The sequence below is a fragment of the Grammomys surdaster genome, unplaced genomic scaffold (genome assembly GCF_004785775.1).
Source record: "Grammomys surdaster isolate TR1022 unplaced genomic scaffold, NIH_TR_1.0 125984, whole genome shotgun sequence".
Taxonomy (NCBI): domain Eukaryota; kingdom Metazoa; phylum Chordata; class Mammalia; order Rodentia; family Muridae; genus Grammomys; species Grammomys surdaster.
In genome coordinates, this window is record NW_021620800.1 from 595,599 (window position 1) to 617,679 (window position 22,081).

Here is a 22,081-nt window from a genome sequence, read left to right on the forward strand (position 1 = left end):
TTAAAGAGAGGAAAAAGGAGGGAGAGAAAGAGAGAGGCAGAAGAGGGGGAAGGAGAAAAGAGAAAGAAGAGGGGCGTGGGGGGCACACCCGTGTCCCTTCCCGGGTCCCGTTGGAGGGTGAAATAGCAAACCCACGCAAGGAGGGTCGCCAGGAAAGTGGACATTACCGCTTTAATTAACTTCGAGATGCTCCGGCAGCGGGACCTGGCGTAGCCGTGACGCGCCCCCATAAATCTGCCGGGCCGGGGCTGCTCCAAGAACTCGTACAGTAGCAGCGTCAGATTCAACGCGCGCCTCCCCCGGCCGGAGTCCATTTGCATAATTGGATTTTTTTTTTTGCCTCCTTCCTCCCTGAAACTTATTTGAAAACCCAAGTGAAAACCGCGACGACCTGCACACTCAAAAGCAAGTGCCAAGTAAGTGCCCCGCGGTGCCCTCCGCGCGCCCCGAGGTGAGGGCGCAGTGCTGGGGGTGAGTGCCCGGTCGGCTCGGGTGAGAGTGTGCAGCGGGCGGGAGAATTGCATCTGCTGGGCTGGATGTTCGAGGAACTTTTTTTTGTTTTGTTTTGTTTTTTTGTTTTTTTTTGCTGTTAAAAAAAAAACAGAATTCCCACTCGTCTCTCCACTTTTCCGGCGAGGTGAGGTATCTGGACCACGCGCATAGTTGAGGCGAGACTGAAGAGAAGATCTTGGGGACATAGTTGAGAGTAGGGCATAAGTGGTTCTCTGGGAGGGTGGAGGGTCCCTGTCGCCGTCGCCGCCGCCGCTACCGCGGCGTGGAGAGCTGAGCTGCGAGTGAGCGGGGTTGGCTGCCTGTCGCGCCGCGTCGCGGATGCAGTTTGTCGCCAAATGCCTCCCCCATTATTCTCAGGTTTGTGTCTCAGTGTGTGCGTGCGCTTGTGTGTGCGCTCGTGTGTTTTGCTGTGCTTTAAAAGGAAGAAAAGCAACCAAAACAAGAGCAGGAAGGCTTCCCTTCTAGTCCGCCTTCCCCTTCAGCGTCCTCTGTTTCTATTGCTTGAAGAATGGAGTGAGAGCTGTTTTGCCTAAGACAGGGTCACCATCAACAGATAGACAGTTTAGTTGGAAATGCTATAAATTCTACAGCATAAATGCAGCTGCGGGCATGACATGCCGGCTCCACCCTGGTCAGGGAAGTGGCTTCACAATTTCAAATTGTTAAAAAATGCATAATATATTATTAGTAGTGGTAGTATTTACAGTGAACAAGATGGAAGGGGAAAGTGGATTGCCTTGGAGAAGACTCCAGCTGTCCTTCCCAATTCAGGGCCTGCCTGGGAACTTGGCTGTGGGCAAGGCCCACCACCCTGCATGGCAGGGGCTTGAGACTCAGCTTTCAGTTCTGGGAGTTGCAGGGGGGCACCTCCCCCCCCATAGCCCTTTGGCCTCTGCTCTAAGAGAGCCTAGGGCTTTGGCTGAAGGCTGCTTTAGCTATGATGTCATCCTGATAGCGGTGCAAATGTCTCTTGATCCCACCATTACTCGCCTGGCTGAGTTGCTGGTAACGATAGCACTTTGCCCAGCTCCCTGACAATCGCAGGACACAGAGCCCTAGGAATTAGCCCCCCCCCCACCTGACCAACAAAGAATCAGCTACCAAAAGCATGGCCACTGAGCTCAGTTTTTACATTGGTGGGCCTAACGTAGACACTACTGTGGTTGTCAGACTCCTGGACTGAGGGTCCCCTGATTTCCCAAAGTTTGGAAAACTTTTGGAAGGCTTTGATGTACAGAACATTCTTAATCTGGGTAAACTGGACTCTGAGAGTGAACGGGCAGGAATGCTCAGATGTGGTAGATGCTGAGGACCTCAGATCTTGTTATAGCCCTTGTATGGAAAAAAGAACTGTGGTATTCAGTTCATTAACCATGACTTTATGTTAGAGATAGCTTCAAGTAAACCGGCTTTAGTGTTGATTTTTAAATAGTGTACGATGATTTAAGATTTCTTTTGATTTACTGTTCAAATGAAATTTGCATAAATGTGATGAAAATGAACTTAACATCTGGGCACATGAAAAAAGGTTAGTGCCTCATATGTCATCTGCAGAGAAAGTCTTTAAAATGCTTCCACCCTAAACTGGGCTGGGGAAACAGTTCCTGGAGACATAAATGGTAATTATGTAAAACCTGGAGAAAAGAATGCTTTCAATACATTTGCATTCTCTTGGACCAGTGCTCTGAAAACCCATCGTGTTCTATGCCTGGAGTGTTTAACTTCTGAGCAGGCTTCAGATCCTTACAACTCAGCAATTTAACTGCTGGTCAGAGCTGTCTTCACTGAAGGCTTAGGGCAGGCGTGGAGCAACTGTCATGCTGGGTTGGTCCAAGCCAGAGGCTAATAGCCTCTATTATGGGAAAAGATAGGAACTGGTCAAGACATGTGGTCCTACTGGTCGGATCTGCCCATGGGGAATTGAAGGCAGTGCTTGGATATGCAGTGTCTGCCGAGCCTCCAAAAGCTGACCCATTGGGTTGTCTCTTCTGCCTCAGGTAACCAAGGAAATTTCATCAGCTCAGACCCATAAAACCTACAAGCCCTTTCATGCTGAGCTCCAAACTCCATCTTACTTTTAGAGCAAGACGAGCTTATCTCTGACATCAGGAAATCAGTTAAACAGCCTTCCACAAGCATGACTGCCTTTTGCTCAAAAGTTGTCTATGAATGGCACAGGTGTTTTTAAAGTGCCTTGAATGGAAAGGGAAAAAAAGACAGCAATGATGCTCGTGAGGATATAGATGAATTTGTTTTTTTTTTTTTTTAAAGAAGGGGAACATAAAAGAAGAAAGCAAAATAGATTTATTTTTCTAGTTTCAATGAGGACAATTACAGCTTTTTAAGATCCTTAGATTTAGTGTTTTTAATAAGCCTTTTAAGTAAGCTGAAATATCAGCTTGCATTTTGTTCTTAACATTATTTAAAGTGAGACTTGATACAAATTTAAATCATAAGTGAGTTTCCAGTAGGTCATTTTGGGGCCATGCTGAGTACAGAAATGCCCTCCCCTCAGCCTACCTGCTAGGACTTGGAAGTCCTTGAGTGGTGAGCCCAGCTTCATGGTGTCTCCAGGTAAGGTCTTCCCTTGATGTCCTATACCATTTCTCTGGTTGTAGAGGCTGCATTTTGGAGGGAAAAAAAAAAGAATAAAGTCCCTCACCTTGGCAAAGTGTCTGAACTAGCAGCGTTGTCTTCTTCCTCTTCTTCTTCTTCCTCCTCCTCTTCCTCCTCCTCTTCTTCTTCTTCCTCCTCCTCCTCCTCCTCCTCCTCCTCCTCCTCCTCCTCCTCCTCCTCCTCCTCCTCCTCCTCCTACTCCTCCTCCTCCTCCTCTTCTTCTTCTTCTTCTTCTTCTTCTTCTTCTTCTTCTTCTTTCCCTCCTTCCCCTCCTTCTCCCCACTCCTTCTTCTTCTTGTAGCCATGACTGCCCTCTACAACGGCATAGCATCCCTCCTCCAGGGCTCGCTGTTTAAGATACAGCTACCATAATAGAAGGTGTGTACAGAGGCTCTCTCCAATTGGGTAGCCAGATCATGAAGTTGTGTAGAAAGTTTTGCAAGGAGAAGCTCTGCCAAGAAAGAGGACTGATTTTCAGATCTTGAAGCTTTTGGCTAACTGTTATGTTGCCCTGTGCATTCCTAGAATGGTGAGCCAATAATGTGTGGGTTCAGAAAGAGCTAAGCTTGGAGGTGACTTTTGGTTGTTATAACTGGGGTCTTGCTTGGGAATGGAAGGTCTGTACATGGTATGTGCGTGGTGTACATCATTCACACACACACACACACATACACACACACACACACACACACACACACACACACACCCCGCAGTGGGAGGGTATTGCCTGTTAGAAGCACCTGCTCTGAGATACTATCCTTTTCACTTACAATTTCAGTGTATAAGAGAAAATAGTCAATTTGCCCCTGTGCATGTCAGGTGGAGCGATCATTACAGAAAGAATTAGGAACTAGAAGCATTTATCCTTAGGATGTGGGCCCTGGGCGATACTGTTCTCACATCCAACTTTATTTTGTATTTTCTAAATACAGGCGGACAGAGATCAAAGCCACCTCAGAAAGGTGAGCCGTGTAGCAAGCCATCTGCTGTGCACCCTAGGAAGACCTAGAGTAGAGTTTTCTTGGGCTAGCCTGGACCACTCATAGACTCCTGTTGATTGTCTACCTTGAGTAGCGTGGTAGTAGTCCTGGCTGTTGGAGGTACTCTCCAGAGTTCCCTTTAAAAAAACTATTGTGGGCTTTGGTCCACCTCTTGTATTTGAGTAACTGTAGAGAGCCTCTTCTACTCAGCTTTCCATATATGCTGGGCTTGCTGGAGATGTCCCAGACTTGGAGACTCCCTGCACTGCCTTAAAGAAGCCAGTTTTCTGTGATGATGAGTTCTTGAGTGGAACTTGCAGGAGTAACCTGGGCATCATTTCTGCTGATCTGAGAGGTCTCAAAGATGGTAGTAGGTATATACTCCACTTATGGGTGTTTGTCCTGTGGGATGTTTAGCAATATGCCCAATGGATGCCATAATCTCCTGATCATGACTATCAGGGATGTCTAGACATATTCCTGTACTCCCAGGAAAGAGAATCAAGCTCATGCCCTGAATTGTTCATGCCTCAGGCTTCATCCTGGACCTCTCAAAGGGGACTTGGAGATCAATTTTGATCTTACTCCCAAGAAGTATACAGTTGATATGCAGAATTGTCTTGGTACCTGTTAGACCAGGGGATTCATCCATGGAAAAATGAGGCTAGCCCTTAAACTCTGGAAGAAAGAAGACTTTTTTTCATTGTGTAAAAATACATGGAAGAATAAAAGGCTGTCCAGTGCAAAATGTGGGCTCAATTTCAATGTTTCTGAATAACAATTTATACCTTTAAAAAGGTCATGTGAGCGAGAGCTGTTTCTGTGGACCACATGTAAACAGGGATACCAATTATATCTTTAAAATGGCTCGGTGGGGGAGAGCTGTGTCCCTGGACCACATGGAAACCAGGAAGCTTTAAGTGACAGTGCTCAGGCACTTTGATGAGGCTGGACACCCCATTGGCAAGATAATGACAGTCATTTGTTTTTGAGCTCTGACTATGCACTTCCTTAGGCAGGCAGGTTCTATGTTTATTCTGAGTTTCATGAAGGCAAACTGAGGCAGGGGAGGTGATTGGCTCATGCCCTTTTTTTGCCCCCTCTTGACTCTAAGGTAGTGAAGCATGTCTGCCCCTCCTACACTAGGAACTGGCAAGGAGAAGGAAAGAAGGTCATAGGTACCATAGCGAGCCTGGTCCAAGAAGTGCAGGATCCCACAGCTCAGTGAGTCAGAAAGCTAGGCAGATGCTTCCTGAGTAGTGAGAGATGGAGGCCTGCAAACCAGTGTCTAAGCCCCTTCCCCATTCCTATTTTCAGTATATGGCTTTCCAATGAGAAAATTAGGTGCCGTTTTGACACAGGAAAAATGACCATGTAGACTTGAGCTGACTTTAACCTGAGAGCTTTTTATTAAGGTACATATGCTTTGGTTACCCTGTTTAGTTGGTTCTTTGGATACTGAGATGCAGGTGGGCTTGTCCCTGTATTCTGATCCTACCCTCTCATTCCCCCCTGATGGGACGTCCACCCTGCCAGTTGAGAGAGAGAGAGAGAGAGAGAGAGAGAGAGAGAGAGAGAGAGAGAGAACTGTAAAAGCGAATTTATAGATTCTCTAAACATTCAGATTAATCACAGACACAGAGTCACCCATTCAACTTTGATTAGAATAACTCATATTTCTAAGGTTCCAATGTGATTCCCAATCTTTGTTTTGGGATTGCACTTGTTTAGTGACAGGGCCTTGCTAGGTAACCCTGACTGAGTCCCATAAGTGTTGGGATTGTAGAAATGAGCCATTATGCCTGGGTGCTTCACTTACAGACTTACCTGCTTCTCAGTCAGGGACTTTGGTTCATAGAACAGCTCTGGTAACACTCAGGGGCATGTATTAACACAATAGTCAGTGCTGCCTGGAAACCCCAAGGACCTTAGAGACATGACGTGGTTGTAGTGTTAGTACCTGCCAAGTAGTGTTGGATATTGGGTCTCTGTGGGTGCCACATGCTACCCTTTGGGTGCATTGTCTTGTTCAGGCCATTTAGCCATTAAGGTGATGCAGCTTCCCATGGGCAAACTGAGTGCATGACAACTTGTTGCAGCCGAGAGATTTGAAGACAACTGCTCTGGCTGGTGCAGTTTCAGGTCTTAATCTTGCCTATATCCTTCCTGCTTTTCTGTACAAATCACCTTTCAAAGAAATATCAAGTCCCCTTTAAAATGGAAGTGGAAAACAGAAACCAGAACTGGTTGTTTGCCGAACATATGTATTGTTGTAAATTTATTTGCACGAGGGAGAAAGTATTTGGAAACTCTCATCAACTGAAGTCACTGCAGAGACAGCCCATAGATTCCAAAGAGCATAAATTCTACATATAAAGAAAGTATCATCTCTTTGAGTGGCTAGCTCTTTAGTTTATCTTTAAAAATATCTAGAAAGTTATCTTCCTGTTTACAAGAGGCAAATGTGACTCATTTTTCTAAGATTTTAATTCTTTATTAAAAACAAAAACCCTTTCTGTCTACTCAGCCAAAGCTGGTTATTAAGGCCAGAGTAGGGTGTGTAGGAAGCCTACAGAAGGGATGAAGAACAGGAAGGACAGGGCAAGGGCCCAGGTTATTCCCCTTCCTTCATTTCAGAGCTCTGATTTGAGGTTATGGCTCGTGGATGCCAAGCTGCTGTTTCAGCAGGCTAGAGAATGCTCTGAACACACTGGTTCTCAGACGAGCAGGACTGGATCCGCTAATTAAACTTATGTCTGGTCTCTGCAGTGCCTGAGAGACTTCGGTCACCACTGTTGCCACCTGATGGGGGATGGGCACGATCAGCTCTGGTGGGTGGTAGCCCTCCTTCAACAACCCAAGAAAAGTCCCAAAGATTGAGGATCGGCAGTGTGGGAATGTGGGAGGGAGAAAAGTGACCACATGTGGACATGAAAGGGTTTAATCTGTCAGCTGAGGCCTCTGATAGCAGAGGGCAGCTCTGGGCGGGGCTGGCTAAGCGTCCTTTTTGCTCCTTCTCCATACTACATGGGCTAACCTCTTGGGAGTCCTGAGTGATCACTATCATCTTGCCTGGAGTGCCCACAGACTTTGAAGGCACTGTTTTTTGAGGGAAAGACCAGTCATTTTGATGTTTGTAATTCTTTTCTTTAGCCATTGATTTGACAACTTAATATTTATTTTCTCTGAGTGCTTTTTTGTAAGTCAATTTAAAAAAAAATCATATCAGTCTCCATTTCCTCTGTTTGACTCTTCCAACTCTTCAGATATACATTTATTCTGAAAGTATTATTATTATTTTTTTGAAAAGTCTAGTTAAAGTATGTTTTGGGAGGGGAGTGAACATTGCAATATTACATCTATTTATAATTTCTTCCTAGCATATTTTGGAGGCAGAAGAAATAGTCTAAGCAAGGTGACAAGGACAGTTGTCATATCTACAAATATGTTAAGGTAGCAATCTTCTTTCTCTCTTAGCAACTATTGCCACCCTGGGAACAACACAGTGATCTTCCGAGAGTGTTATCTATTGGGCTGGGGCAGGGCCTGGTCGTCTGGCCAGTGTGATGCACCTGAGAGCGACTGACCTGTTTTTAGGGGGCTGGGTGTACTGGGCCTATTGACACATTTATTTTCTAACCATGAGGTCAAGTAACGTATTCTAGATCTTAGGGTACAAAGCATGTTCAAAACTCTTTTAGAAGAGTTGGCTACATCTAGACAGTCTGCCCTTTGATCTCACTGATACCTGCAACTTGGTCCTCATATTTGTCTCAAAAGGTTGACAAGACCTGGATCCCGGTGAGATATTGTCTGCAGGATTCGGAAGCCAGCTGCTTGGGTGGAGAATTTCAGGCCCATATGTGGATTTTAGGTACCATAGGGGTCTGTGGTGAATAAGACTTTTTGTTTCTTTTCATGATGCTATTACAGAGATAAGAATCATGCAATTTTTGTGTGTGATCTCCAGCTACTGCCTTCAATAAAATAATTTGTTCATTGATCTAAAGAAGGTGTGGTCCTCAGTTGCTCTTATCCCCAGAAGAGACATTCAAGTTAGAATCTGCCTCTTGTATTCTGGTGCGGTGGAGCCTGGCCTCCCATGCTGGTCCTCGGGATGGGAGACTGGGATCGAATGCTTCTCTGTCAGCAGAATCTGATGCAAAATTCAGCCATGATGATTTGTGTTTCAATGTGCACACATCTTGACTCTCTCAACTTCTTAAAGGTGAAGGAATCAAAAAACTTTTTTTTCTGGACTGGGGGTGTGGAATGACTGTCCCATTATTAATCTCAATCTTCGGTGAAGTGTTAACCTTTAGATGAGCAGAAGGCAAGCTTGGACATTTTCTCACTCGATTTGCCATTGGTCCTGAAAGCAGAATCTAGAGGAGTCTTTGTGTGCATTTGATTTGCTAATTAATTTTTTTAACCTGGGTTACATGATACACACATGTTGCTTGATATATCACTCGCTATAAGTTCATTTTTTTTGCATAATTTAATATTTAGGCACCGTCTCTCCCTCCTTCCACAATTGAGATACTCTTGTTACAATGAATGAGCTGTAAACATTCAGTTTGAGACTGAGAAAGAGCTTTTTGAAGCATTTTTTTTTGCTTTGTTTCATCTTGTTCTGAAGCAGCATTGCACAGTGGTAAGGAGCTCAGGGCCAGTCAGAGGGGTGTGAGTTCGACACGCACCCCTTCTACCTCCATGCAGTTGGTAAGCATATCATTTTGATCTTCAAGTCTTTCTTCCCATTGGCAGACTTGGGGTAATTCTTTCTTTCTCACAAAGTCAGCAAGATGAAAAGAGAAGAGCCCAGCTATTCAAGGAGTACTCAGGCAGCACTACTGCCTGCCTTCTAGAATTTGTTGACTGGTTGAAATGAACTCACCTTATAGCTGTGGGTGCTGATCACTGCATAGCCCACAGAAATGGCTTGCTTGCCTTTGCGGCCCAGGCTAGTCTTCTGAGTTATTTACCTGGGGATCAATAAAGATCGGCAGATTGATTTCTTCTGTTTCTGAGGACACATCTTAAAGGGTCAGCTTAGTTCAAGGCAGAGTCTGGAGTGGAGGTGGGGCCTGCAGTCTTCTCTAAACAATGGTTTTCAGTCTTTCCCCTCAAGGAATAGCACAGGTTCCAAGGTGTCCTCAATACACACAGGCAGACACATGTCACATCACACATGTGCAGATACATGTAGACATATATCATATATACCACATGAGGATACATGTGGAAGTCACATGTGTACAAGTGTACGTCCGTGTTCACAAACACACATGCTCACTTCTAGAATCATGATGAGAATATAAGTCTTGTTCTTCATCTTTTCCCAAATCCAAGGAGCTGTTCTCATCCATCCATCCATCCATCCATCCATCCATCCATCCATCCATTCATTCATTGATGTATTAAGTGCCTTAATATCCTGGTGAAGTCAATGCTGTAAAACAAAGTAATAGAATGGGAGGTGCCGGGTCTACCAACATAGCTCCTGGGGTAGCTGAGTCAGGAGGATTAAAAATTTGAGGCCAGCACGGGCAAGCCTCTTTAAAAGTAGATAAAAGGCTAGGGATGATACTCAGTCTTCACTTTCCTAACATGCTCGAGTTTCTGTGTTCAATCCCTAGAAATGAAATAAAAACAAACAAACAAACAAACAAACAAACACCAAAAATCCAAAGTGAAGCTACTGTAATAAAAGAAAAGCAGAATGAAGGCAGGAATGCTCTCTTAGGTTCTAGGCTCCATTTGAACAATTTTACACACACACACTCGCACACACGCATGCCCTTGATTTTCATTCTGAGCATGCAAGACTGATACATGGAACCTGTAGCTCTTGTGTTCTGGACAAGCCACACATGCAAGAAAGGAGCAGCCAAAACTCCTGTTCTTGCTCCCAGAGATAAAAGGTCAGGTTACTGGCTAACTTTCTCCTGCTGGAGGGGAATACCAATGTGGCTTGGAAAGTCTGATATCCCAGGGATGTGGTATGGGCTCTAGATTCTATCTCTTCCAGAGGATGTCAAACAAAGACCAAGTCTTGGAAATAAATGCCTAACACTCATCCTATGCTCATGAGATTGATGACCATAGGGCTGAACTGCCAAACATCCTTTAAGTCAGTCCTCAATACACTCTGCCATCTGTAGTGTCTTACCAAGGCTTGAGCTGCTAGTGGGGCATTGTAGATCTCTCTGTATTTGTGTCACAAGAGCTGCACAAGTCCCTGAAAAGAGACTCTTGACATCTGCCTTAAATCTAGCCACATAAAAGGTTTCCTAGAAAACAGCAGTGGAGTCCCAGGCTCAGAAGGTGACATAAAGGTCCCCTCATACATACTCCTTGAACCCTAAAGAAGGAGACATATTCTAATGACTTTATCATCATCCATCTCTGTTCTTAACACACCATAAGTATGATGCCCTGAATGACAGTGGAATCTGGTCCTTATCTCCTATTCTTGAATGGGAACTGCTGATCCCCAGAAGACCTCACCTTCCTGCTCTTCTGCAACTCACTCCTTTGTCAAACTGTCCTCTAGAGCAATACATGGACACATCCCCACACCCAAGGGAACATCAAGCCTGAACAAGGCTTGGAGAGGCCTCTTACCTCTGCTCCTACTCTTAAGGGTTCATGAAGCCAAAGACTTCATCCATCTTTCTCAGGTGACAACAGGACCTGGGTGGCCAGCCTCTTCCTGGGTACATAGCATTAGTCCACACCTGAGACAAAGACATTGACATTGGTTATGTGGCAAGGAAACCTTGACCTTGGCTGTGCCTGGCTGATGTCTAGTCTGCAGAGTTCCAAGGGGACACATCTCTCCAGGGATGTGACGCATAAGTGACTCAGACCATCTGAGCCTTCTTGAAGATCTCTGTGCCAACTTCCCATGGGGTCGCAGGCTGAGCACAGGTCTATTTCAAGGAGAGTGTATGGTACGGTGTTGGCAGAGCCCACAGGGAAGCTCATATCTCTCACACTGGACTTTCCACGTCACTCTGGGCTGTGTTGTGCTCCAAGGGTATTTGCTGAGCTTCTGCTGTGTGCTGGGCACTGTTCAGCACTGGACACGTGTAGATGGAAAGGCTGGCATTCATGGGTCCTGACGCTCTAGGAAGAGAGCCTATATTTATTTACCATTTCCTACCCTGGGTGCTATGAAGGACCAGAGCAGAGGTCCCTTAGGAAAAAGTCTTCTTCAGCAAGATGATCAGTGACACTTTCTTAGGGGATGATGAAGGTTGAGAACGAGCTAGCAAAGCAAAGAGCTTAGAGGGTTCCTGACAGAGGAGAAAACATGTGCAAAAGACAAGAGGCAGAGAGAACTTGGTGGTTTGAGAAGGAAGGCCAGGGTGTCTGAAGTGCATCAAAGAATAGCACAGTGTCTTTCTCGGATGTGAGCACAACCTGTTGAGGAGTGTCTCTCTTGTCCTCTGTGGGCTTCTCTGCTCTGTGTCTCCTCCTGACACCCAAAGCAGGTTTTCCTTCCTCGCTTCCTCCAGGCTTCCGTCTTGTTAAACGAAGCATACCTCTAGACTGTAGATATTCACTGGAGTTTTAATCTGAGTTCAGCACACTGTTAAGTTAAAAAACAAAGTTAGACAGAAGACAGAAACAATAGACTTCTCTTAGGTTGTGTTGTGATTCACAACCAGTTTTATGATGCCTGGATTTATCTGTCCACATGCTCCCACTCCCAATTGTGTGTGTCCTGGGATGCATGGCTCCTATGTACTTTGACTGTACAGTCATATACCTCACAGAAATAATTTAGGTAAGACAGACCATGTATGATATGGTCCCTTGGGATTTTGACAGATGTGTGATAGACTTTTATTCCACCCCCTACAACCCTCCCACCCCTAATAAGACTAAAGCCATCTCAAAGTTGTGTCGAGCAACATTCCTCACATGTCTGTGGGGTGTGGGCATCAACATATCTGCTCTCCACCAGATGCATGGAAGACTAGCATATATGTATGTAATATTCTCAACATTGATACCAAATGTCTCCTCCTCAGTGTTTTTTGGAGAATACTTCTGCTTCTAAAACAGAAAGAAAGAAAGAGAAAGGAAAAAGGAAGGAAGGAAGGAAGGAAGAAAAAGAAAGGAAGGAAAGAAGATGACTGTAAATAGTTTCCCCTGTTGCTGGCAGCAGGAATGTAAGTCTGGTGTTTGTGCAGTCTAGGGGGAATCAGGTGGCCTGGATTGAGTTCCTTCATGTTGAGTGTACTATGTGATGTCTGTGGGCTGAAACTTCCCAAAGGCGCCATTCTCAGATCCATCACCATATTGAGTGCTGAATGGCAGTGGCTCCTTTTGCTCTGCACAGTCTGGAAGTGAGAGGGTGAGCTTGGATTTCATAGCAGTGCACTAGGGGCCCCGTTCGTTGGCTCTGCTTATCGGCAGAATGTTCCTATGCTCTTCTGCTTTTGTCTCTTCCCATCCTAACCTTGCTGTCAGGCAGTGTGCTGAACTGCAAGGGTGTGGACTGACAGCTACAAAAGTGAGTAGGTCGCTGTCCCACAGGGTTCCTGGGAGATTTTATTATGTCATAGCACCCTAGACTTTCGAAGAGAGCACAATCTTCTCTTCTGATAGTCTGTCCAGGAGTCAAAGACAGCTGTCCCGTTGAGGGAAAGGAACACGGTGGAAGAAAAAAAAACAGATGCTTGCACATGGTACCTGCATATCCAAAAGAAGGATGTCCAGATGTAGATATTGTGTGTGCCATTCAGTCTTCAGATTTATTACTTCCATCACCACAGTGGCAAAGTTTAATTTGATTTCACTTTTAGTAGAAATGAATTAAGTTTGGCTCTATGGGAACTTAACTTTTTCTCATCATTTTTGGGTTTTTAAGTGGTTAAGTAATTCATCAAACAACTGTAAGCATTGCAAATTGCCCATTGTATATATTATATTTCATATCCTGTGATATAGATGCAAAATATTAAAATGAAAATGCAAAGACTTAATAGAAAAATCGCAGAAATAAAACTCCTGACATCTCTTACACTTTTGGAAACTTTGCTTGAATGTTTTCCTCTCCTTAGCAAATTCTATGATGAATTAACTGAAAAGGGGGGCTTAAGAGCACTATAAAAATAATCCTTAAGAATAAAGGAACAGGGCTAGAGAGATGGCTCAGTGGTTTAGAGCACTGGCTGCTCTTCCAGAAGACTGGGGTTTGATTCCCAGCCTCCACATAGCAGCTTACAAATCTATAACTCCAGTCTTAGGGGATATGACACCCTCTTTTGGCCTCCTTGGGTACTGCATGCACATACACACACACAAGCACAACACTCAGGCACATAAAAAAATTAATCTAAAGAAAGAAGAGTAAGAGAATAGATCTCAGCAAACAGTTTTCTCTCTAATTTTATCCATTTAATTCTGTGAATACATATTGGCTATTCATCTGATTATCATAAGGTAAGCTGTATTGAACCGGTTATAATTGCTTTAACTTGGAGTATTAGTTGGGATAGTAATTTTATCTCAATATATAATATAGATCTAAGTTTATGTATCATGTATTAGGAAACTAACAGTTTCTTTCTCGTCTTTAGGAGTACATTAGTTTATCACAGAGATGGTTGGGGCAACATCCTCCATGTTGTTTTAGTCCTCTGTCACATATTCCCACGTGACTGTTCTATCATCTTCTTGGAAAGTGACAGAGGTTGTTCCCATAATAAACAGTGGCTAATGTAATAATAACAAACAATAATGCTAATGAAGAAATTATATTTCCCCCCAACTTAGAGGAGAGTGCCAACAATAGGTAGGATAAAATAAAATCAATATTTTGACAGGGTTCTATTATGTCTGGCTCATTAATTTGGAGACAACTTCTCTGTTCAATCTGAAATCGCCTAGTGTCAACAAATAGTAGTTTTAGCGTCTACCCTCATTCCAGAGCACTAAATGCCTTCCTTACAAGTTATTTTTGGAGGAAAATGATTTTTGATTCTGCAGATGTATAGAGAAGGCATTGTGTAGGTTTTTGTCTTGGGGAACAATAAAACTTTTGCCGTTGCAATTTGTATTCAAGCGATCATTCGTTCTCAAGTCAGATCCAGCACACCACGCAGTTTTCCGTTGATGTGTTTGTATGTATGGATATCTATGGCTATGTGTGCATGTATGTATTTGTAGACATGTGTTTGGACACACATACTATTAGAAGCCAGACTCATTCACACTTCTCCGTTTACTCAAATCTTCTCTTAGTCTCCACTTGCTCGAAAAGGCTCTGGAGTTTCTGATTTCCAAGGGCTGATGATTGTCAGCTAAGGACGATGCTGTCTCTTATTGACCCGGACCATATGACAGAAGTGATTGATCCATCTTGGACATAGGGTTGTTAATTTCCCATTGTACTCATCCTTCCCACCCAGGCATTCTCTGTCACCTCATACTCTTTGGAAGGACCCTGGCCCCTGCCTCCCCAGTACACCTTTTACTTGAACAAAAAGAATTTCTCTCATTGTGACCTTCTCTTCTTTGTTTTCTAGGAGCAAAAAAATGGCAGGGCTATAGGATGGCAGCTAATAACATACACTGCATCTTATTGATACTGCTTTAATTGTCTTATTGACAACGCACTTGAACTTGGAGAAGCATGCTAATACTTATCATCCCGTGAACTCATGTGTATTTTTCTGATTCAAGCACAATTACAGAAGAATTCTAAACTTGGCTATCTTCCGCATTGTTTCACCTTGCTGTGGTATGGACAAAAGCTTACAGACTGTTGTTAAAGGGAGAGCCCTGTGGGTGCTCCTTCTAAGGGTGACACTCCTATGGAGGCTGTCGCTCTAAGGAGGTCCTGGCTAATTAACGCCCTATCCGGAACCTGGCTGGGAAGGGAGACACTGCAAGGCCCACATGGGCAGTTACAAAGAGACCAGTACTGACCAGCTGTAGGGATGCTCACACCTGTATGAGAGACAACCATGGCTCTACTTCTAATAAATCGTAGTAGATAGCTTTAGAAAGATTTAGGTCAAGTGGAAGCTGGACACGGTAGGGATCACTGTACTGGCTGGGAGGTAGAACTACATCTGAGAGGGGATTTGGTTAAATGTGTTGGTAGATTAAGCCATCCTGTTCTAATTGATGTTTGTCTACTTCTCCCCTCTTCCACTGTATCCTCACATCCCAAGGGCTCCATATCCTCAGACCTCTCTCAAGCTCTTTGGCCTAATCATAGTCCTTGGCCCTGACCCTTTACTCTGGGGTCCTTGACTGCCACTCTGCATCCCACAGGTCTGTCTCAACATCCCCCTCTTTTCCCCAGGGCTTGTCTTTATTAATTGGGTAGAATGCTTCCACCATCATCTCCCTTTTCTTTCATTCCAGGACAACTCTCCAGTATAGGGCCTTTGGCCATCCTTTGACAATTCTGACTTCGAAACAGCAACTTGCAAATAGCAGCCATTGAACTTTGACCAGATAGTATCTTCCTAAATGCTCACACAGATGGGTCTTAATCTCAGATACATGTTCTTCATAAAAGTGTGAGATGTAACGAGGCACATTCCTGAAACCGTAGCACTCAGGGTGCTGAAGTAGGAGGATGGAAAATCTGAGGTCAGCCTGGCTGTCATTATGAGTCTCTATCTCAAAAAACAAAGCAAACAAGGTGTTGAGACAAAAACAAAACAAAACAAAAACAAAAACAAAACAAAAAAAACCAACCAAACCAACCAAACAAAAAAACCAACCAACCCCCCCCCAAAAAAAAACAACAACAAAAAAAACCCAACCTATCTTTCTCTGCACTTACCTTTAGATTAAATGTCAAGTTATTATTCAACATTTACTGAACTTTTAATGTTAGACAGCAGGATTATTTTTATTTCAAAGTTTTCATCTACATAAAGAAAATGTATTAGTTTTTACTGTTTCTCTGAAAAGAACATTTTTGTCAATAGAAAATTTTTCTTACTTCTCTCCCTCCCTCCCTCCCTCCCTCCCTCCTTCCCTCCCTCCCTTAATTTATTCACTCATTCATTCATTCATTTCTTCTAAATTTTGTTTTGAGACAGCATCCCACAGGTTGCTTGGGATGGCCTCTGACTTTGTAGACCAGGCAGACCATGAACTTATAATTCCTCTTCTTCAGCCTCCCACATAGCTGGAAGTATGAGCCAGTAACACCAAGCTTGGCTGGCTTTTCTTTCTTTCACGATTCTCAAACTTTGCAGAAATGATTTTTGTTTTATGGTTCTTACAGTTACATTAAGTTTTAAGAAGATAAATCATATAATATGCTTCATTTCAGTAGATATCTATACTACAGTGACAGTAAAGAGGAATTGGGGCAGGCAAGGTGGCACATGCCTGTAATTCCAGTATTTGGGAGGCTGGGGTAGGAAAACCGTGAGTTCAAGGCTAGACAGGGATACATAATGAGACTCTTACACTATACACACACACACACACACACACACACACACAGAGAGAGAGAGAGAGAGAGAGAGAGAGAGAGAGAGAGAGAGAGAGAGACAGAGACAGAGACAGAGACAGCGAGAGACAGAAACAGAGAGACAGAGAGACAGAAAGAGACAAAGAGAGACAGAGAGACAAAGAGACAAAGAGACAGAGAGATATTTGGGAATTTGTCCTTGACCCTTTTGGAACAATGCTGTGTCATGAAGCACGAACTGACTGTCCCATGACACATCTTTTGTTCCATTGTTGGGAACCAGAGCTGCAGCTGTGGCTGGCTGTTAACTCATAAAGAGGTCACCACAAATGATAGAAGTTCAGAATAGTTGTCTCTGTATCAAAAGTATATTAGTGTCATTGCCACGCTTTCTCCCCCCAACCCCTCAGAGACAATGGATCCAGTGAAACTGTCCCTTCTTGTTTAGGGTTTGACCACAGAGATTTTTCTCTTTGAGGCCAGTTCCTCACCTGTTTAAGATGGACCATGGGGTCTCCACCTCTGGCAGCAGTATGGTGGGCACAGAGGGCTCTTGCTGGGTTCTTTGTTGCTGCTGAGAGCCAGCTGTGTGGGGTCCTGATTAACAGACAGTTGTTAGTTGCTCTGCGTTCTCGTCATTGGCAGCTCTTGATGGGGGTCCCTGGGCAGAGGCATCGTGGGGACCAAAGAAGATGCCGGCTTGGTGCCCTGATTGGTGAGCCGCTCATCTGACTGATGAGTGAGGTGGAGTAACCCCACTGGCTTCAATGAGACACTCGAATCACTGAGCGTGATTGCAGTCGGGGAGAGAGGACTTTCGACCTATGTCACATCCTGTTTCCCGAGTGACTCCCATCTTGGGGAACTTTACGGTGGTGCTTCTGCGACTTGAAGAACCTATTTTCTGAACGTCTTTGAAGCCCTTACCTTCCTCCTCCCCATGAGTTGACAACAAGCCAGGATTCCTAGAGAAACATAGAACAGGGGGTTGAATTGAGGAGTGAGGAGCCTAAAATTTCTCCATTTTTATAGAGTTCTTCTATGCTGTAAAAATCTCTCTCCTTTTAAACCTATATTATTTGCTTAGTATAAAACTAAAACATGAATACCTTTTCATGTATATGTATGCACAGACACACACATATATATATATATATACATATATATGTATATATATACACACATATACATACATGTAGGTATGTCTATATTCATAGCTATCAATATAGCCTCTTCTCAGCTAAATTGTAAGTTCCCTGAAGCTAACAACATGTAAGTAGGCATCGGGACAAGAGAGGGAAGTGCCACAACCTTAGTAAATGTAAGAAGACAACCAACAATGTGGGTCATCTGGAAGGAACAGGATAGAACTGAAAAAGTGTCCCATGGAACTGTTCATCACTTTACGCACAGGCGTGCTAGGCTTAAAAAATTTTTGGCTGTTTGGTTGCTTATTACCAATAACTGGTTTTCTCTTCAGTCAATGGGGTTAAAGTCTACTAAATATTAGGAATACCTTTGCAGTGCTGGAGTTCAGATCTGGAGACTTGTATGTTTGAGGCAAGGGCTTTGACACTGAGCTCCAGCCCCGAGTCATTATATTCACTGTACTTTAAAATAAAGACTTTAACACTCTCCTTTGGATAGTAGACTCCATTATGACAGAGAACAAGAACTGTTGAAAAATAAAACTTTTGTAACAAATGGGGTGTCTGTCGTGTAAAGAGACCCTTGGTATTGTACCCGTGGTCATTTACTACTGATTAAAGAGGGGAGCCACACCTCTCATTAGAAAGCTGGGTGGAACACGGTTCTTCTAATTAACCACCGAGGCTTGGATAGTAGCTTCCTGGCATCTGTCTACCAGCCTTTCTTCTGCAGGGTCTTCAAGGTTCCAGGTTCCTGTTCACCTGCCGTGTTTCAGTTATTTGACTGTATAAACGAAAGTAGACAGGTCTCATGACTCCCTTGTGCACTTCCTTTGCAGAGCAATGTATGGTTTACGGTCAAAGGTAAGATGGAAGCAACAGCAAAAAGAAGAGGTGGGCTTTGATTGGTTATGTGCTTGGGCAGACTCGTTACTCCAGCTGAGGCTCAGTTAGCCTACTTGAAAAAGGAAGAAGGTAAAAGATTAATTTGGGATGCTCATTAAATGTCTCAACTCCTGGTTCTTAGCCAGAGAGACCAATTGCACAGAGTGCTACTCTCTGTGGCCCCCTCCAGTTCATGCAGTAAACACAGAGGTGAAGGGTGTAGTTAAAGACTGGTAAACCTTACCTACTGCCTACTTGAGTTTCCTCTAGGTTGTGCTATTCTGGTAACATTTTGTAAAATTAGAGTATTTTCGAGGCCACGGTTACATAGTCAATTCTAGATGTGTCACCCAAAAAAATTCTGTCACTTTTCAGAATGATTGCAGGATTCAGGGAGTCACTCATGAATCCTCTCTTTGACTTAACCCCCTAGTAAATTCTCCCCCTCTTGGAGCCCCACATGTCGAAGCTGGGCAGAACTTACCTGGCTCTTGACTGCGCAATAGGGACACTTGTATCGTGGCCAAATCTCCATGTTCAGTTCAAACCAAAGAGAAAATAGCAGGCAGTGGCAAGAGATTCTCCACAATTTATGCACAGCATCCAGTGTAAGTTGAAGGGACCCTTTTGTACCAACAAATGTCTACACACTGCTTGAACAGCTCACGGGTATTTAGATTTCTATGGGAAGTCAGGGAGGTGTTCTTGAAAGGCCTGGCTGCCCTGCTCACATACAACTGGAGAGAGACTTCCAACCTTTCTTCTTATAAACTGTTCATTCCACACGAGTTAGAAATACTCTTCATAACTCCCTAATGGAGCAAGCGGGACAAGATGTTATTAATACCGTGGCAGGTGCATTTGGCTTTTGACCTCAGCCGGCAGGGGTACTGAGGAGCCATTATTCCTCATGCCTATTAGATTCCATCTTTTAACAAGGAGTACCCTTGAGTAAGCCCATGTCTAGCCATTCCTTTTGTCTTTTCAACACCCCTCCCCCTGAAGTTTGGTGACATTAAGCACCGAGGACAAATCATCGCAGTGTACAGATTTCGTATCAAATAAAAGAACTCAATTTGCTGTTGAACGAGGGTTTAACCTCTCCCAGATCTTGGGCTGTGCATAATTAATGTATCATTCAGCATTTGACTTTGGTACTTTCCATACAGATTTCACCTTAAAGTACGGTTCCGTGTTCCGTGCTCACAAAACTAAATTCGGTTTACTTCGTGGACTTTGTGTTGGAAAGATGCCATTGTCTTATTTTTCATAAGGAGGACCTGTGTGAAGAAAGCTCCCTCCTTTTCTCTCATTCAGTAAACCTAGCATGGATGTTGGGAATGGATAGAAACAAACAAAGTCCGTGTATTTGTGGATCCCGTGCTAGGTGGTGGCATCGGAGGGTGTTGTGACACTAACTGTGGCATGACTCAGAGGTGACTTTGCAGAGGCACAGATCTGGTGTGCCAGACAAGGACATGCCAATACCACACCCACAGCAGGTGGCCGAGCCAGGCACAACCTACATCTTGGACCACAGGGAATATCCATTCCTCAGCTGGCAGTACTGACATGCTGGTGTATCATGGCCATGGTTGTCTGATTTGGTTATGGGGATGGACTCAGAGAGTTTGTCTGTCTGAGGATGGAGACAGAAGTCTTGGGTCACAAAGTTCCTGGGCTGTGATGTGTCTCCCTGCTAAGCCACCTTAGCTGAGCTATGGCTACAAAGCTAGTTCATACCCACGCTCTTGTGCTAATTACAGAATACTTGATCAAATTAGTTTAATGGAGTAAGGATTTACTTTGTTTCAGTTTGAGAGGTGTAGTCCATCACGGAAGGAAGTATAGTGGAGTTCATGGCTCCAGGAGGATGTCCTGGGTCTCCTCATATCTGTCTAGATCAGGGAACAGAGATCTGAGGGAGGACCAAACGGCTGGGTTATATAGCCTGAAGGCCCACTTCCAGTGACCTACATCCTCCAGAGAAGCCTCACTTCTGCAAGATTCCTCAACTCCCTAAAACATGTGCCACCAGCTGGGATCCCATGTTTAAACATACATTTCACACCCAAACTTTAACCTCCTGTACTCACTTCTTGGTAATATGTTGGAGGCGGGGGACATCTTTAAAGCACTTTCTTGTCTGGGCAAAGGCCGACCTCTCTGAATCCACCCTCCTGCCAAGTTGGTAAAATGTAAGGACATGCTTTCTATTGATTTTTAAAGGCAACGCAGGACTGAAGTGATAATCATAGGTGTGACCTGTGCTGTTTTGCAGGCAGATACAAGCAGCTCAGAGCCTTGTTGTGTGACTCTGATGTTTGGGGTATGCATTCTTTGAAGATTACTTCTAACGCGGAAGATTCCAAATCCTTAATTCACGATTCTGTCTCTTCCTGTGGTGTTTACATTCCACCATGGCAGAAGATCACTGTGAGAGAAAGAGATGAAAATGAGCTTCTAAAAAGGAGGCTTTCGTGCACGGGGCCTCCTTCAAAGACCCCAGCCCTCTCCCCTCTTGTCATCGCTCAAGTCTGGGCTTCATCTCCGGGAGCACACGCATTGGTGTGCAACTTGAAGGGTTGTGATGCTGTGTCGGCATGCTGAGAATGCGCTCTTTGGGAGCACAGAGCTGCATGGAGCGCGTGTGAGTGGGACATTCGTCCGCCACACGGTTTTCACAGGTCTAGTTAAGGAAGCAATTTCATCTCTTCTGGAAAGACCCTGCACCAATGTTGTTAGGGATTGATTTCATCCCTTTCTGGGACAATCCTGAGAAAGTGACTGGCAATGATAGGTGCTGAGAAGAGAATCTGATACTTTGAAAAGCCACTGAGTTTGGAACGAGAGCTATGGTTACGTGATAGCTCTGGGTTCACTGACCTCTTCCAGATGTTCTGGTCTCTCTTCCTCTGCATCACTTCAGAAGGTGCTAAAATGCACAGTGAGTGTAAGGACCAGGTTAGACTAGATGTTTCATGACAGGACTGTTTTGGAGGTACAGACAGGTAGACCTCCTGGGGTCACCGAAATGTCCTCAGGTCTCACATGGCTCTTAGATGAAGGGTCCAGCCTTGGCCTTTGGCTGTGCAGTCACCTTTTCTGTAATGCACTAAAAAATGGAGAGCAGGGCCATATGGACTTTTTAGGCCATTTCTGACCTGCCTCCTTAACATTCTACTTCCCACTGAAGGTCCAGTTTAGCCTTAAAATTAAAACATAAAACATTATTTCTGGGGAGTGCACCCTAGGAGTTCTGTTGGTCCTGGCTGGCTCTGGTACTGTACTATGCTCCAAGTCCCCATAGGGTTCCTCTGAGGGGATGACGAAGACAGATTTCAGAGTATGGAGAGACCAGAAGTATGTGCTATGGTGTGGAGCATCAGACATTATTCCCTCTATCTACTTTACAACAATATCATGCAGGCTCTCTAAAATTAGCTTCGGTTCTTGTATGTTTCACCCCCTACCAC

General features: G+C 44.3%; 1 protein-coding gene across 1 annotated transcript in view; it reads left to right on the top strand.

The window, feature by feature from the left end:
• Positions 1-259: 259 nt before the first annotated feature.
• Positions 260-22,081, top strand: part of Znf536 (zinc finger protein 536) — a 291,973-nt gene continuing 270,151 nt past the window's right edge. The window contains exon 1 of the mRNA XM_028754150.1: positions 260-416. The gene's annotated coding sequence lies outside the window, so the exon portion shown is untranslated. The remainder of the gene's footprint in view (positions 417-22,081) is intronic.